At 53.2% G+C, this 16,170-nt stretch overlaps 1 protein-coding gene across 4 annotated transcripts in view; it reads right to left on the bottom strand.

Annotated features, from left to right (window-relative positions):
- DOCK11 (dedicator of cytokinesis 11) overlaps positions 1 to 15,397 on the bottom strand; it is a 124,305-nt gene extending 108,908 nt beyond the window's left edge. The window contains exon 1 of one of the 4 annotated variants that reach the window (XM_075068909.1): positions 15,212 to 15,397. The gene's annotated coding sequence lies outside the window, so the exon portion shown is untranslated. The remainder of the gene's footprint in view (positions 1 to 15,211) is intronic. The other 3 variants (XM_075068907.1, XM_075068910.1, XM_075068908.1) reach the window with 3 other exon arrangements.
- Between the last annotated feature and the right edge of the window lie 773 nt (positions 15,398 to 16,170).

Genomic DNA, 16,170 nt, shown 5'->3' on the forward strand with positions numbered 1-16,170 from the left:
ATACAGGAGCTAACTCTTGCTCTCCTTGTAGCCACCTCAGACCAGCCATTCACAATATTTCTTTTCAGGGACATCTTCTAAAGACCTAAAAACATTCCCCACCCCCTTTTCTGTCTGCACAGATGCTGCTGGGAGCATTACACTCGAAGGGTGGTGGGAAAAGGTCTAGTTGCAGTGTAAACACACCCTAAGACACCTGCGGCTGACCCATACCAGCTGACTTGGGCTAGGGGGCTGTTTAATAGCAGTGCAGATGTTCAGGCCTGGGCTAGAACATATGCACTGCAATTAAATAGCCCTTAACCTGAGCCCCTGAGTCAGCTGGCACAGACCAGATGTGCGTTTTTTAACTGTCGTGTAGGCAGACCCCGAGAGGCTGATCCAGCCCCTTGTATGCTGCCCTCATGGCACAAAAGGGCTGTCAGAGAGTCACTTTCTCCTTCCCAGGGCACAGGAGCAGCACAGAGCTGACACAGGCAGCCCTGGAGCAAGAGGAAGCCTTGGTCATTCACCATCAAACTGCTCTCTCTTGTTAATTTCAGAAACAGAGCTCTTCACAGAAGCAGCAAATCCATCAGTACAGCAGAAGGGGGTGGCAGGAAGGGCCAGTCCTAGGACTCTCCTCAAGACCCGCTTCTGCCAGGATGCCTTCAAAAAAAACCAACCAGCCAATGGGGGTGAGGCTGAGGAGCAGATCCGATTTAGTCAGGTCTTGTCTACACTGGGATCCGCTCTGGTTACAGCCACTATGCAATTCCCCAGCGCAGCCTGGAGCGTTATCAGTGTATTTACTCTAGTTCCAAACAGGGCTAAGTGCCTCCCCTGTAAATAACCTCTTTGCCCGTCTATATTAGGAGCCAGACTCTCCGTTGCCTTGCACCCTGTGTGGCTGTTTACACCAGAAGTGGGGCTAACCTCAGGAATTCAAAAATCACAACATCCTGAGACTGGCTTAAAGTCATGAGATTTAAAAATAACAAGTGTGGGGTTCTTCTCATTTTCCTTCTGGTTTGGAGGCTCTCTTCCACAACCAGGAAGGCTGGAACCTCACTTTTTTCCCCCGAATGAATGCCGAGAGTCTCACCCAATCACCTGACTCCAGAAGCTGGGGCTTTAAGAAAAAAACAACAAATAATGAGACACTCAAGATAAAATGGTGAGAACTAGTAATGCTGCGAGCAAGGCAAAGTGAGTTAAAACGCCACCATGCTCAACACTCATTTTGCACCAGTGACAATGACCACACAAGAGGAATGGAGGACCAGGCCAAGGGTAAGCTCGAATCAGCATCACTACACTGGTGCCTGCCACCCAGCGCTGGAATCGTGGAAAATTCCTGGCACAGAAAAGGTCTCGATTTTAAATGTGTATGCAAGAGGATATGGTACCTCTAGCTGTCCAACAGCTCAGCAACGTAACCACATGATCTTACTCCTGTTACTCTTACCCTCGTCTTTATCGCACTCACTTGTTCTCCCACGCCTACCTACATGTGTGCGCTGCACTCAGCACAATGCACCCCTGGTCCCAAGCAGAGTCACCAGATGCTGCTGCATCACACATTATAATGACCATTAGGCACCAATCGCTATGGCATCTTCTGCTGTGGGACACAATGTCGGGCTCCCACGGGAATCAATAGTGCACATCCCAGGGTAGAATCTGACCCTAAGCTAGACCAAATGTGGCCTTCCTGCTCGTATACATCAAAGACAGAGAGGCAGCTCCTGAGCTGGTGAAGTTCAGTGCATCTCCACTGACTTGAATGGAGTCACAGCTATTTTGAGTTAAGAGGAATGTAAACAAAACTCTGTTTTGATTTTCTCCTCTGGAAATAGTGGGACCAGGATTAAAACTTGGCAAAAGTCTTTGTGTTTCCACTGGACATCTGGCTCTCTGTCAGGGCTGATTTTTCAATCTGTTTTTGTGCACAGAAGCATGCTGTGTCGGGGAAACCATCAGCAACAACAGCACTGCTACTTTGCACTTAGGAAAGCTCCTTCCATCTCAGGAGATTGACATTGATGATGCCTCATCATGTATTGATGTGGTTTGGAATTTACATTTAGCATTCAGCTCCGAAGCACCTGGGCTCCAGATATCATAAAACAATCAATGATACATCAACCCTCTCCTTGCTAACAGAAAAAAACCATTTCTCCGTCAAGGAGCTGTTCAGAAGCTTGGCCAAACGAAGGGCCCAGAAGCTCTCCAAACTAGCTGAACGCCCCTGGGAGGCAGATGAAATGATAGAGATCTACTTGGCAGCTGTGCAAACTGAAGCATCGCGTGGTTAAGTGACTTTCTAAGGTTATATACAAGACTGTGGCAGAAGCCAGGAAACACACACACGGGTTGCCTTAACAACATGTTTAACATCCATGAAACTGCAGCACAAAAGTAAGGTTTCACAGAAGTGAAGATTTCACAGGAAGCTGCTCATGCCAGCTGCTCCTGAGTCCTGCCCAGCATGGTCTGTGGGCCAAATTAATTCAGGTGCAAACTGAATACTAGTTGCAACAAAATTTCTTTCTTTTCTGTTCCTACTGCAGGCACATGTGAACAACCCTTCAGGGGCTGGATTGCAAAAAGTGTTCACGAAGTTCCAGTCCAAACAAATGACACCAAAAACATTCAAGCTGCCAAATGAAGCACTTGGTCAGAAAACAACCGAGTGTGGGGTGTCCGTTCACTCTTCAAGCAAATGCATTGTAATGCAGGAGGAGGTGCACAGCATAGGCAGTAAACGAGGCAGGATTGTGCAGGGAACTGGTCTGCAGACCTCCATTACCCACAGTTATTGTTAATAGGAGCTGGGTCGGGCCCTGTGATGGGGTATTCACCTCACATCAGGACTGGTGGAGTTAAAGTGGCTCTGAAAGGGTCATGAATCTTAATAACCGGACATGGGGCAGAGTCAGGCCTGACCCATAAGCACTAACTGAAGATGAAGCCCGGTGGGGCAGGAGCAGGAGGACTTGTAGAAAGCCTGGAAATTGAGAGAAGAAAGAGGCTGCAGGGAGTGAGCCTCATTTAACCTCTGGGCACAAACATGTGAGTGGGAGGAAGCCCAAGAAAAGAGAAGTGAGTGGTGATGGCTGCTGACAGGGTCCCGGGGCTGGAACCCAGAGCAGAGGGCAGGCCTGGGTTCCTCTACCAGCCACTGTGAAAGTAGCGCAGAACAGGAATTACTGAAGACTACCTGAGACGGCACAGGGGTAGATTGCCGGTGGCACTTGGCTCCCCTAGAAGGGGAAATCTACAGTGACCTGGCTGGAGGGCTCAGTCCCGGAGAGCGAGGGGGATGTGGGGCCAGTGAGCAATGGAAGGAGGTGCTGGTCTGGATGAATGCTGATTCACAGACCCACGAGCTACGAGAAGGTGCCACAGCGGTGAGCGAATCCTGTTACAGGCCCATAATGTAAGGGACAATCCGGCCTCATCCCCTGAATGTAGACTCGTGGGAAATACAGATAAGCACAAATAATTGCAGTTTGTTGACCTGAGAGCCTGGCTCGGTGTTTGGTTCCCCTCACCCCACTGCCTTGTTCTGGTCTCCATCTGGTCTCTCAGATCCATCTGGAGCTCCTTCCTCCCCCCTGTACAATGCAGCCCCCCCTCCTCTCATCTTCGGGCTCTTTATCATCTGCCTCTTCCTCTGTCTAACCCCATATTCTCTCTTCTGTTACCCTGTCCCTTCCCTCTGCTGTGCATCGCCCTTCTGAGACAACTGGAAGTGCACATTTTCATTAAAAACAAATCACAAAGCTCACGAGAAGTAAAAAATCCAAACAAAACAGCAGCCCCGAACTGGAGCGTGAATGGCAAATATCCCGCCCCGCTGTGTATTGTCAGCAATGCGGATCTGGCCAGGCACGTGTTCCCGTCTGGTTTCAATGCCCTCCTCATGGCAGGGATGAAGAAAAGGTTCTGGAAGCAGGATGCCAGGGCTTGCTGCTTGTGTTACAATAAGTGCTAATGGTGATGCTCCTGCTGCCGGCTTATTCCAGGTCCAGACAGTTCCCCAGTTTACAAAATCTCTGCTTATCAGGAATGCGCAACAGCCACGTTCTCCCCAGTGGAATCACAGCTGGACCCAGCTCTATGGAGCCAATTGAGATGCACGAACCAGAGCATAGGGGGGCAGAGCCAAAGCCCCACTCATTCCCTCCCCATCCCCGCCCACCCGCTGCACCTGCCTCCCCCTGCACAGCCAGCCCCTAGGGTCAGGGACCTGCCCTGGGGTGGGGAGAGAGTTCTCATGTAGGTGGACAGCCCGGTCACAATCTAGCGCCAAACCTGTCTGGGTCAAACCCACTCTGATCCCTAAGAATCACGCACAGCCGGCACCGGTCACTGCAACTTCAGCTCTTCTGCTCGCCTCTGCTTGCTCTGCAATTATCTCGTCCTCCCAAGGCCTCTCCCTGTGTTATCTGTCTGTGAGCTCTCGGGCACCACCCGCCCCCTGCGCTGCGTCTGGACAGCGCTTAGCTCCGAGCCGGGGCCTAGGCATGACCATCTTACTCTCCAGAGCAGCTCCCTAGAGACAATCGAAGAGATGGGCAAACAGGGTTTGACCTTTGGTCTCTCTATTTCTTCAGCTATTAAGAGGAGATAATAATACTTCCCTCCTCCATCTGGGTGCCGCGAGGACTGATGCTTCTGCGGGACAGCGAAAAAGGAAAGTCCTGTTACAATATAGGGGAGTTTACACTGTTTTATTCTGTATTTGCTTCTGGTAATGCTCTGTTACGGTCACTACATTTTACCTGCTCTTTTTAAACAGAGATCATCATTTTTAAAATCTAGATTCTCATTAACTTCCATGGCCAGCCCTCCCAGATATCTTAGTCATGTCTGTCCAGCAGAGCCAGCTCGCCTCCACCTGCAGCAACAAAAACCTTTTCCCATTGCTCATTACTTCTCTTTCTCCCAATTTCTTCTGCCCCAGTCCGGCGGCCGCTAATTTTAAGGGAGTTTTCTCATTCACTTCAGTGGCAACAAATCAGGTGCTTAAATCTCCAATGGAATTTGTTTTAATGGGCTGGAAAATCGTTAGCTGCTTTGGTTCCTGAAGACATATAATTTAAAAGATTTACTCTTGCTAATGTTACTATTAGATCAAGCTGTGTTTTGTCAGGAGCCCAGGAGGCGTGGGGCCAGCTTGCTCTGAACCCATCTTGCAATCCCCTGACACAGTGACGGAGCTCAGGCCAAAGGGAGAGAGCTTTTCTGTAAACTAACCAAGTCAGTTCCACACAGACGGGCATGAGTCCACGGCTGTTCTGGCTGAGCTAAGAAAACCGTGTCTGCAGCTGGAGAGCAAATGGCCTTCCCCTGGGCTGGTTTTGCTGCTATTTAATCTCCATCTCTGTCCCAAATGACATGAGTAGCTGTGCATGTTGCAGCAGCTTGCGCCTGCTTTGCCTGGGGTAAGCGATTACTGAGATAGCAGGGAGTGGGGAACTGGACCCAAACCGGACACTAGTAAATCACTTCCTTTTTAAACCATCCCTCCACAGACACCTCATTGTTCAGCTGATCACGACCTTCTCCAAGGAACTCCGCCCTTCTCAACAAACCAGCTGAGCACTCCTCCCCTCACCCAGGGCAGGGCCCTCTCTAGTTCCCAAGAAAGCCAACCGGGGCCTTTGCCCCTCACCCCCGAGTGCTCAAGCCACTGGGCTCAGACGACCTGAGCGCTGAAAATCACATGGGGGCCCAGCAGCTGTTTGCTCCTGCCCGAGGTAGTGGCCACAGCACATCAAGGATTTACTCTCACTTGGGTTTTGCTTGTGTTTCCTTTGTTCGGGAGCAGAGCACCAGGGTTTATGGGCAGGACCTGCTGGCTCAGTCTGCGCTGCCTAGGGCTGGCTGCATGGAGGCTAAGGGAGAGGTGCCAGAAGCAGCTGGAGCCCGGGTACGTTGGGAGAACAGGAGAGAATGAGAGAGCTGGGGCACTAAACTCTGTGCAACAGCTGCCCTGGAAGAGAGAGAATCTTTTCCCCTCTGCAGTTGCTCCCCCGAGAAGCCCCCAGAGCTCTGATATTGAATCATCGCTAGATCAGCAGGAAATTAATAGGGCCAGAGACAAAGCTATTTCACGTGGCATCAGGAGAGGAGTCAATGAGAGTGAGAAAAGGGCCGGCAAGAACAGACTAGACACTGTTAGAGAAACAACAGGAGCCAGGGGAGTGCCCGACAGAGCAGACTGAGCTGTGAGCAAGGACCCTGGGACCAGGAAGGGAGAGTGCTGATTGGTATCTTTAAGGTAATGAGAAAACGAAGCCAGATCGGACATAGAGGGAGGCAGCTGTAGGGAAACAGAGAATTCCCAGCATTTCTGGAAAGGCAGCAGGAAGGCGTGTGAGTTTGCTCCTGTGCTCTGGAGAGAATGGGAGCAAGGAGACGGATTAACCAGAGATCTGAAAACACTTGCACTTGAAAGCTGGTTAGTGTCCAAATAATTTATCGGACTGGAACTGCACTGCCCAACCACAGAGATTTTAAAAGATTCTCACTATTTTGCCAAGATATTTGCCAGTATTAATAATAATAATGATGATGAGATCATTTTGCAACCCTGTTAGAGATAATAAAGCAGCGTGCTAGGCTTTAAAGGAAACACCGAAAAAGCCACCACAACTTATATTAGAACTGAGCACGTAGGGTCTGAACACCCTCGAACTTTGGGGGGACTCTACCAATAGCCCCACTTTCTACAATGGGCTGGACCAACACCCCAGATCCAAGCGCCTCCCTGGCTATTGGGTGCTTCCAATCCAGAACAGAATTTCTCATCAGTGCACGGTACAGTCACCAGCGTTAGCCAGAAGCAAGGAGAAGAGTCAGCCCTGTAACCTCTTCCTTTCACTAACAGGAACAGTCTGTTCAGACCCCGTCAGTAGCAATTCACCGGTGTGCACCCGCTGCCTGGATCGGTGTTCTAGAGCCTTCAGCCATTCAAAACAACGCTCAGATCTCATCCTGGGTGCAAAACATGATGGGACATGTACGTGCAGGGGTGGGAAGGGCCCAGGCTCTCCTGTCCCTAGGTGGAAGAGAACCGCAGCCGACCCAAATCCTTCTCTCAAAGAAGCTGTGGTGAGACACTCAGGTCAGGCTCAGTGCTCTGCTTGCTCACGTGAACGCAGCCAGGGCTAAGCTGCCTAACATGCCTGCCTAGTAAATAGGGGACGGTGGGTGCCTTTAGGTGTCTCTGTGGCATGATTGGGCTGCACACTGTGCTGTTAACTGAAAGGCCGGTGGTTCAAGCCCACCTGAGGACATTACTCAGGCTGTACACCTTGACCATTTCTCTTCTCTGTAGCATCAGCCAGCAGCAGTATGTTCAGCTGTTAACCAAAAGGCCGCAGTGGGCACTGCCTGGGGTTCTCTGCTTGGTGTCCCCTTCTGGATCCCTGCTTTTGAACCTGTACCCTCATTCCTGACCCTGCTTTCTCACTAGTTGTCCCCCATAGTTGCTTGAACCTCAGGTTTGTAGCTCCTCCCCTTAGGCTGGGGGAGGGGCCTTCAGAAGTGGGCGGGCTTGTGCCCTCCCAAAACTCAGCAGGTGAATGCAGCCAGCAGAGAGAAGAAAGGCTCGCTGGGGCGAGATCTCTTCTCAGCCAGGAGAGTCAGGTTCTCAGCTCCAGGGGGCAAGTTGAAAACGGTGATAGTCAGGGATAAGGTTTAGCACCTTTAGAGAACTGGCCCCAGCTTCCAAAAACCCCACCAAGGGTCCATTCACTGGGTCCTGCACCATCATGGCCACCCACCAGCCTACTGCCCGCCTCGGCAGCCTGGGAGTGCAACCTCTTGCAGTAGCAGAGAGGGGCCTCGATCCCACACACAGGGCAGAGCTGTGAGGGGGAAGCAGGAGGCCAGGGAAGGTGGTGGTAGTAGCCAGGGGTTTTGCCAATTGGTGGATTTCGGAGGTGAGGTGGGGGGAAGTGGGACCCATGCTGAACGGCACTAGGGTGATGTGATGTTAGCAGCGTTCACTCACACCTCTGCAGTGCTCCTACACCCCTTCTGCCCCATGCTGCTCAGATTGAACTGGGAGGCCAGAGCAAAACTACCCATCTGTGTGGAGTAAATCACCTGAAAGCACAAAACAGCACATGACTAACGTTGAGCTGTTCTCCAGTACCCTAACTCACCGTGGCCCTGAGCCAGGAAAGCATGTGATTAACTTTCAGCATGTGCTTCGGCGCTTTCCTGAATCCAGGTCTCTGAGTGGCCATACTCTGCGAGTCACCCCATGGATGTCAGGGGGACCACCCCGGGAGCAAGGTGTTACTCAGAGTGAGTAAAGGTGGCAAAATGTGGCCCTAGTTATTTTGATGTGTAGGGGGTGGGTGAAATCCTAGCCACGCTGATGTGGCTGACAAAACTCCCATTGATTTCAGCGGGCCCAGGATTTCACCCTTTGTAATGCAGCAGTTTGCTGTCAATATTATACCTGTGTAGTGACTGCTCAGACCGTAAATCCTTCAGGGCAGACCCCACGTCCGCTCATCCGTCTGTACCAGCATAGCACACAGCCAGCACTGTCGGCGTTCATAGGGGGTTAGGTTATTACAACAAGGGTTTATGCCGTTGGAAGGCTGTTTTCTTTGCAGAGAGGCTCTCTCGTGTACTGTCTAATGAGTGTAAATTCTGCAGCCAATCATACAGATTAAACTGAAAGAGACGCACAAAGAAAAAATAAAATCATTTTTGCCTCTAGTCAAAGCCTCTCTAACACCACCATTATGGGCCATTTTTGTCTCTTACTTTGTTTCTGTTGGAAACTGAGCCCTATGTACAAACCGAGCCCAGACTGGATCAAGTGAAAATGACCTTCCGTTGGCTTTCTGCCAGTTCCCTAATAGCTAGGGGCCAGGGATCACATCTCAGGCATCTACATAGCACCTGACAGAGCAGATGCATTATTTAATCTGGCAAAAACCCACGCAGCCCTCTGCCAGCAGAGATTTTCACAAACGTGTGTGTGTGCAGACACGCGTGTGCATGACCACCCAGGCGTGCTTAGGTGATGCACTGCACCATAGACTGAGGATGAGGTTGGCTGATGTTTCTGAACGTGTTGGTGCAGCTGCTGGTTTTCAGCTAAGATGCTGTATTACACCCATGACCTGTTTATTTTATAAATCCTTCAGGTGACGTACTGACTGGATCTTCAATTCATTCCGTGACAGAACGAAAAGTAGGAGTAACACTGTCAGAGTTAAAATTGCCACCAGATGACTATTTTTGGCAACACTGTCAGGGAAACAGTTTGTCTATATTTGCCCAAATTCCTGTTTTCCTGATAATATATTTTACTTCTCCCCCCTACACGGGACAGCACCTTTGGAAGCCATTAAATCTACTCCCCCATCCCTGCACTGACGTAATGCAGAGGCTCTGCTCCTTTCGAATACACTAGTGTTCACAAGAGGAATGAGATGCATGAACTTGGTGGTGTGGTGCAGAAATCACGATGGTCTCACTTTCACAAAGAGAAGGAGATTACCTGGGGTAGCTGATGTGCTTTCCTCAGGCAGAGCTCTGTACCTTTGCTGCCTATGCCACCAGGTGCAGCATTTTGGATCCTATTCCCATTGGGGACTTTTACATTATTAAACTAAGTGGGAGGCTCTTTGCCATGGCCAGCACTATTCCCGTGGTGAAGCCAAGACTCATGTGCTCCAAAGCGGGGAAGAGATGCACACAGAGGCCACTGCCACGGTCAGCAAGAACCTGTCTACAGACCATGCTTGGCAAGCCTGATCCACGTCTCCCTATAACTCCTACAGCAGAAGTACCCAAATTCTACCCTGTGCTCCCACAGCTGTCTGCAGGTTTTCCTGTGTGCAGTTCTTCACAGCACTGAGCCAGGCTGGGCCAGAACAGTCTCTCCTTCCCTGTTGGCTGGGGGACTCACCCTGATCACAGAGGGGAAGACAGACCCTAGATACTATGATACTAGCACTTATGATTTGTAGGACAGATAAGCTCAGCCAAAACAATCCTTGCCCGCATGAGACCAAGGCTTCTCCTTGTCCCTGTGTCCCGGCTTGGCTTCCACAATGCCCCCCCGCCTGGTGTTCTCATTTTACACCCTGGGTGTGACGCTGCAGCCTAGATCACAACATGTTACTGTCTGGGACCCCAAGATTTATTTCATGACCAACCACTTGGTTAAGAGCGGTTTGAACCGCTGAGCACTTTAGCTTAGCCCTGCTGTTCCCTAAGCAGCACGGTCTGCCATCGCATGCCATGTACACCACAGCCTGACCACTAACTAAATACAGCAAGAGCATGAAAAGAGTGACCTTGTTCATAAATTATCCAGCCACTCATTTACAGCTGGGCAAACCCAGGGAATGGTAAAGGCTGTAACTGATTCAATCGCGCCCTACAGCTGTGTGAAAATCCTCAAGCCTGCAGAAAGAACAAGAGTTTCCGTATGTCTGCAATGCTCAGAGTAGTCAGGGCTCTTTGAGTTTTTTTCTTAAGGATTCCAGCTTGCCTTGGCATGGGGGTTCCCCCAGACTCTTTTTCTCACCCCTCCCTGATGGCTGTTTTCCTCTGCTGTGTGGTGTGAGAGACACGGAGAAGCCAGAGTTATGGAAGGGGAGATGCAGGTTCCATATGCTGGCTAAGGGTTAGAGGAGGTGAAATAACATGGACTGAGAGTTCTGTTCTGTCCTATCCTAGCCACCAAGATTATGAATGTCCCAGGCTGTGTTGCGGGCAACCCTTTCGCCTCCAGAGACGGGGATTACAGCCCATTTCACAGCACAAGTAGAAATAACTTTGGTGGCCTTATCCTAGTGCCTAGCCAAAAGGGCAAAATCCCCCACCTGCCTCGCCCAGTCCAGAACTGCTACCACATTGCGCTGATAAGAGCCCAGGACTGGAGGAGCAGGAGCTGGGGAAGGAAGCTGGAATTACAACTGACAATGGCTAGTGCAGTATTCAGCTCCTCCCTTTCACAGGCCTGGGGTGAAAGCTCAACCCCACTGAAGGCAATGGCACAACACCCATTGACTTCGCTGAGGCAGAATTTCACCCTGTTTCACACACACAACAAAAGGAACAACATTCATTCCAACTCTCCCCCTACTAGCTAGGCTTCACTAGAAGTGAAAATGGAAACAATACCACCTTAAAATCCACCAATGCAAGAGCACTACGGGTGGTGTTTAACCAACACATTACACAACATGAGACAGACACAGAGATTAGACTGCACAGGGGTATTTCTCAGCAGTCCTGTCAAGTTGGAGTTATGTCGTCTTTTGGGCAGTGTTATTCTGCAATAAAACCAGACCATTTTCCTGCTGCTAAAAGCTCTGTACATAAGAACGGCCACACTGGGCCATTACAGGGTCAGATCCACTTCCCAGTACCCTGTCTTCCCGACAGCAGCCAGTGCCAGGTGCTCTGTAACCCTCAGTCAGGTGTTTGCCTTTAAACCTATTTGCAGAAGCCATGTGACAAAGAAACATTCCCCAAGTGCTGGAGGCAAATTAGGCTCTCCCTGGCATACCCACGCAGGAGGATAAATTTAATTCTAAGGCACCGTGTATTTTCTATTCTGGGGCCTGACCAATGCTTGCTGGAAAGACTCCTGTCAGCTTTGGTGGACAATGGGCCAAGTCCCTGTGTTTGACGGTCCTTTATGGCACCATACGGTGGTTAAGTGCTAAGAGTGATCTGAAGATGGTCACAGCTGCTTAGACCAGCGAGGGAGGGCAGTGATTCAGAGACTGGATTACTCAAGGGCTCACGAACAGAAATTCTCCCAGCAGCCGGTGGAAGAGGCATCCCTTCGGCTGTTCTGTGCTGGGTGGGAGTATTGAACTCAGCTGAGAGCTCTGACTGGCTAAACCTCACTTCCTGCATTATAACTGCACGGCACTGGATGGTTGATGGCATGGGTAACAGGATGTGGATCTTTACACTCCACGGTCACTAGCCTGCATCTAGCCTGGTTCAGAGCATCCAAAAAGGTTTATGTGACAGTGAGGTCTCAGGCCAGTTGGCTCCCCTACCTCCCTGGCTGACGGCCTCAGACAGGCCTAGGATTATAGTCATTGAGGTGCCGGATCAGCCCCAGGTTTGCTGAGCTAGGCACAGTCAGAGGGCTGTGTCAGGAAGCAGGCACTGCCCCGGCCCATGCTGTACCTACTCAGTGCTCCAAGATAGCAGCTCTCAGGACTGGCGCCTTTTACAGTCCCTCAGGATCGCTGTGCTAAAATGAACCATTGCTGGTGCTGGCGCTCAAATGCAGATCCTGCCACTCTGAGCCCATGATGAGAATCTCCTCGGAAAGTTGTTCACACGTTTAGTGCTGGAGGAGGCCAGGTAAGTGCGTTCACACCATTCCCAATTGGCACAGTGTGAGCCAAGCAGCTCCACATTGGGCTTTGCTTGTACACGAGACTGGGTCATCAGCACGCACAGAAGATGTTATGGCTCCCGCCTGTGAGACGATTCCCCTGCCCTCTCAGCACCTCCTCACCCTAACGCCCTTCAGGCTTTCCCCTCGCCACTCCTCCCGGCCACATTCTGCTCTCTGCCTCTCTTCCTCCTCCTGATCGCTATGGGCAGCATGGGCGATAGCCCCTCCCAAGCTAGGTGAGACGTGGAGGCAAGCGGAATAGTCCCTCCCCTGGTGTAACCAAGGGCCTTGCTCCCAGCCAGAAGCAGAGTGCCAAGTCCCAGGTGAAGGTGGTTTCAGTTTATGGGACTGTCCCAAGTTCAGCCTGGGACTCTGGTTCTGACCTAGTGTTAGTGCAACATGCCCCCCTACAGGAGACCCAACTTCCAGCCTTGACTTTGTTTACCCCTGGCTGCTCAGCTATCAGGAGCTGGGCTCTCTGCAGAGACAGCAGGTCCAAGCCCTGTGGAATCGAACTGCCTGCACCCCCCTCACTTGGCTGTGAACACACAAACCAATTCCGAAGATGCACTAATGGGCTCTGGGGCACGTATGTGTGAAAGACAGAGAGAGAGAGGTGAGCCCGGGGAGAGTGTGTATGTGCATGTGAGCCAAGGGGGTGGGGACGAAAACAAAGAACATGCCAGATGGGTGCTGAACATCATTACTGGCTCAGGGACTTGGATTTTTTCTCTTCTCCTCTCTCATCCATTGTCTCTGGGACTCCCCATTTATACCAGTGGGGAGCAGGGATCTCTGCTGCTAGCACTCTCCTTTTCTCTGTACCACTGCTGCGTGTTATCGATCCTAGGCTGTGAGCTGGCTGGGGCAGGGACCACCTCTGTGCAATGTTCGCTCAGTGCCCGGGACAAGGAGGCCCTACTCCCTTTTGGGGACCGCTTGGAGCTCCCACCATAGAAATACCAATCCGTAACCATGAGGAGAATAGGTCACAATGGTGCCGATTCCTATGACCCTCACACAGACTAACAGGCCATTTGGCGTTTGCTTGGGCTGCTCCACAGAGGCCTGCAGAGCAGGGGGGCTGCAAACCAGGTCCGAGAGGGAGCTTGAGGATGTAAGTCACTCTCTGACCATTAGGGCTCCTGGAGAGGACAGGAGTGTAGTGGGTTACAGGAGGGGGAGCAAGGGGTTGGGAGTCAGGACACCTGGGTTCTATCCCAGTTCTGGGAGCGGCGTAGTGGTTTAGAGTGGGTGGGAGTCAGGACTTCCAGGGTCTGTCCCTAGCTCGGGGAAGGGAGCGGGTGTAATGGGTTAGGGCTGGGGTGGGAGGCTAGAAGCCAGAACTCCTGGGTTCTATCCCCAGCTCGGGGAAGGGAGCGGGTGTAATGGGTTAGGGCTGGTGGAAGCATTGTGAGCTGGAATTCCTGGGTTCTACCTGTGGCTCTGGAAGTACAAACACACACAATCCATTGGAAACAATGGACAACACCCCTAACCAGCTCCCTCACAGCAGCCTCCATCCCAAGGGAGAAACAACCTCAACTCACACCTGGCCCTGCAACAACCACCCAGGAGTCACCATGCATAGCAGGACACAAACAGCCCTGTGCTGAGCAGGGGCAGGCTCCCTGACACCCCCACGGACAATGAGTGCCCGGCGGGGCAGGAGGAGGTGGCCCTGGTTGATGTCTGGGTGTACTGAGATAGTGTCCAGGGCCCCCATCAGGAAGTGGGGCCTCGCTGCACGAGGCTCTGCCCCACAGAGTTCCCAGTCAGAGCGTAGCCAACACCAGAGAGGGGAACTGCAGTGAGACAGCGGTGCAGCAGTGGGTGGATGGATAGTGGTGAGGGGGAGATGGGTGAGAGTGCATGGTGGGTGGGTGAATAGACACCAGCTGTTTTTCTAAAAGATCTGTTCTAGATCAGATAGGAATGATTTCAGGGGACTCCTCTGGCCAAGACTAGAAGATCACAGCCGTCCCTTCTGGCCTTAGAAGCTATAAATCTAATGTGGGGGCAGATTGTCCCACCTCTGCCTAAGGAGAGGTTCCGCTAAAGCATCTGGCCATTATCACAGCTGAGATGCTGGGCTCAATGGCCTGGGCCACTGGTGTCATCCAGCCTGGCGGCTCCTGCATGAGAGGTAGGGCTCAGGGCGGGAAGAGAAGGGACACTGCAGTACGGACGGACGGCCCTCAGCTGAGCTGAACATGGGCCCCCGCCAGCCGCGGCAGAGCTACTGGCCCCTGTACCACACAAACCTTTAGAAAACCTGCCCAGCCTGGGGACGGCGAAGAAGAGACACTGGTCATTCCACGCCCGTGCCCGGCTCGAAGCCTGGGCTCTCTGGGGAGAGTCGCCCTGCAGGACCCCGTCCCAACAGCATGTCACCCAGCTCTGCCCGGCTCCAGAGACTGCAGCTGCTTGGCCAAGCGGGCGGCACAGGCTGGGCTCTGCCCAGGACTCCCACTGCCAGGCTGCGCAGCCGGGAACACGCCCCTCGCCCCCCGGGCTGGCGGGGTGGTTCCAGGGCACCGGCTGGGGGCACAGCGAACCAGGGCCCCCTGTGCCCGCGGGCGGACCCGGGCTCCGGCTGGCCCAGGCTGACTTGCGCTGTGCGAGCCCAGGGCACGCCCGGGTACCGGGTACCGGGGCCCGGGGAACCCGGGCAGCCCCGCCCGGGGCTCGCTTAGCGGATCAGCACAAGCGCCAGCTCCTCCCTTCCCCTCCCGTCCCGCGCGGGGGAGCTGCCCGGGGCCGGGGCCGGCCCCCTCCCGCGCTGGCGGGCCCCGCCGAGCGCCCCGCGCTCACCAGCAGCAGCGAGCTGCGCACCGCCTCCGAGACGCTCTGCCGGAGCTCGCCGCCGTGCCGGCTTGCTGAGCCGCTTGGAATTTCCGACTTCGGCCATGGTGCCCGGCTCGGGCCGCCGCTCGCAGGGGCCCAGCCCCTCGCCGGCTCGGCTCGGCTCGGCCCGGCCCGGCCCGCCGCTCCCCGCCCGCCCCCCGCCGGCCCTCCCCGGCACGGGCGGGGTCACGGGGAGGCGGGTGAGCCGCCCCCAGCCCCGCACAGGGGCTGCCTTGTCCGTCCCCTGCGGGCGGCGAGTCCTTTGTCCGCGGCTCGCTGCGGGGCAGGGGCAGGCGGCAGCTGGCTCCGCAGGGCAGAGCGAGCAGGGACCGGCCCCACAGCGCCCCGACACCGAGCAGTGCGGCTGGGGGAGCCCGGTGACTGGCCCCGACCCGCTCCCTGCTCCCCTCCTGTGCCCCCGGGCTCCAGTGCACGGGCAGGGGGGCTGCAGCCCGGCCCGTCGGGGTATCAGCGAGACAGAGCTCGTGGGGCTCGAAAGCTTCTCTCCCCCCCCAGAACCGCTATTCCCTCGGTAGCTCGCCAGGGTGCACTCCGGACAGGTGCACTTGAGAGGGCTGCAGGGCCACGCGTCCAGTGTGAGCAGCGCCTGCTGGTCACAGGTGCTAGTGCACACACTGCCCTGCCACACTCCTGCTTTGATAACACGGGCTGGGGGCAGTTTTCCAGGTGGGCCACAAAACAGAACAAAAGAGGTGAAGGAAAGGCTCCTTAGGAGCTCAGCCAATAATGTATTTCTAACCATTGCTCTATGGTTGTATATTGTGTGATGGGTGGAACTGCACAGGTGTAATAGGAGAAAGGTTGAGTGTGTTTTCATGGGGTATCTTAAAAAATTGTATTTATTTCACCAAGCTGTGGTGATTTTAACAGTTATATTTATGTTGTATGTAGTTTATTGTGCTCTG

This window comes from Chelonoidis abingdonii, chromosome 8 (genome assembly GCF_003597395.2).
Source record: "Chelonoidis abingdonii isolate Lonesome George chromosome 8, CheloAbing_2.0, whole genome shotgun sequence".
NCBI classification, from domain to species: Eukaryota; Metazoa; Chordata; order Testudines; family Testudinidae; genus Chelonoidis; species Chelonoidis abingdonii.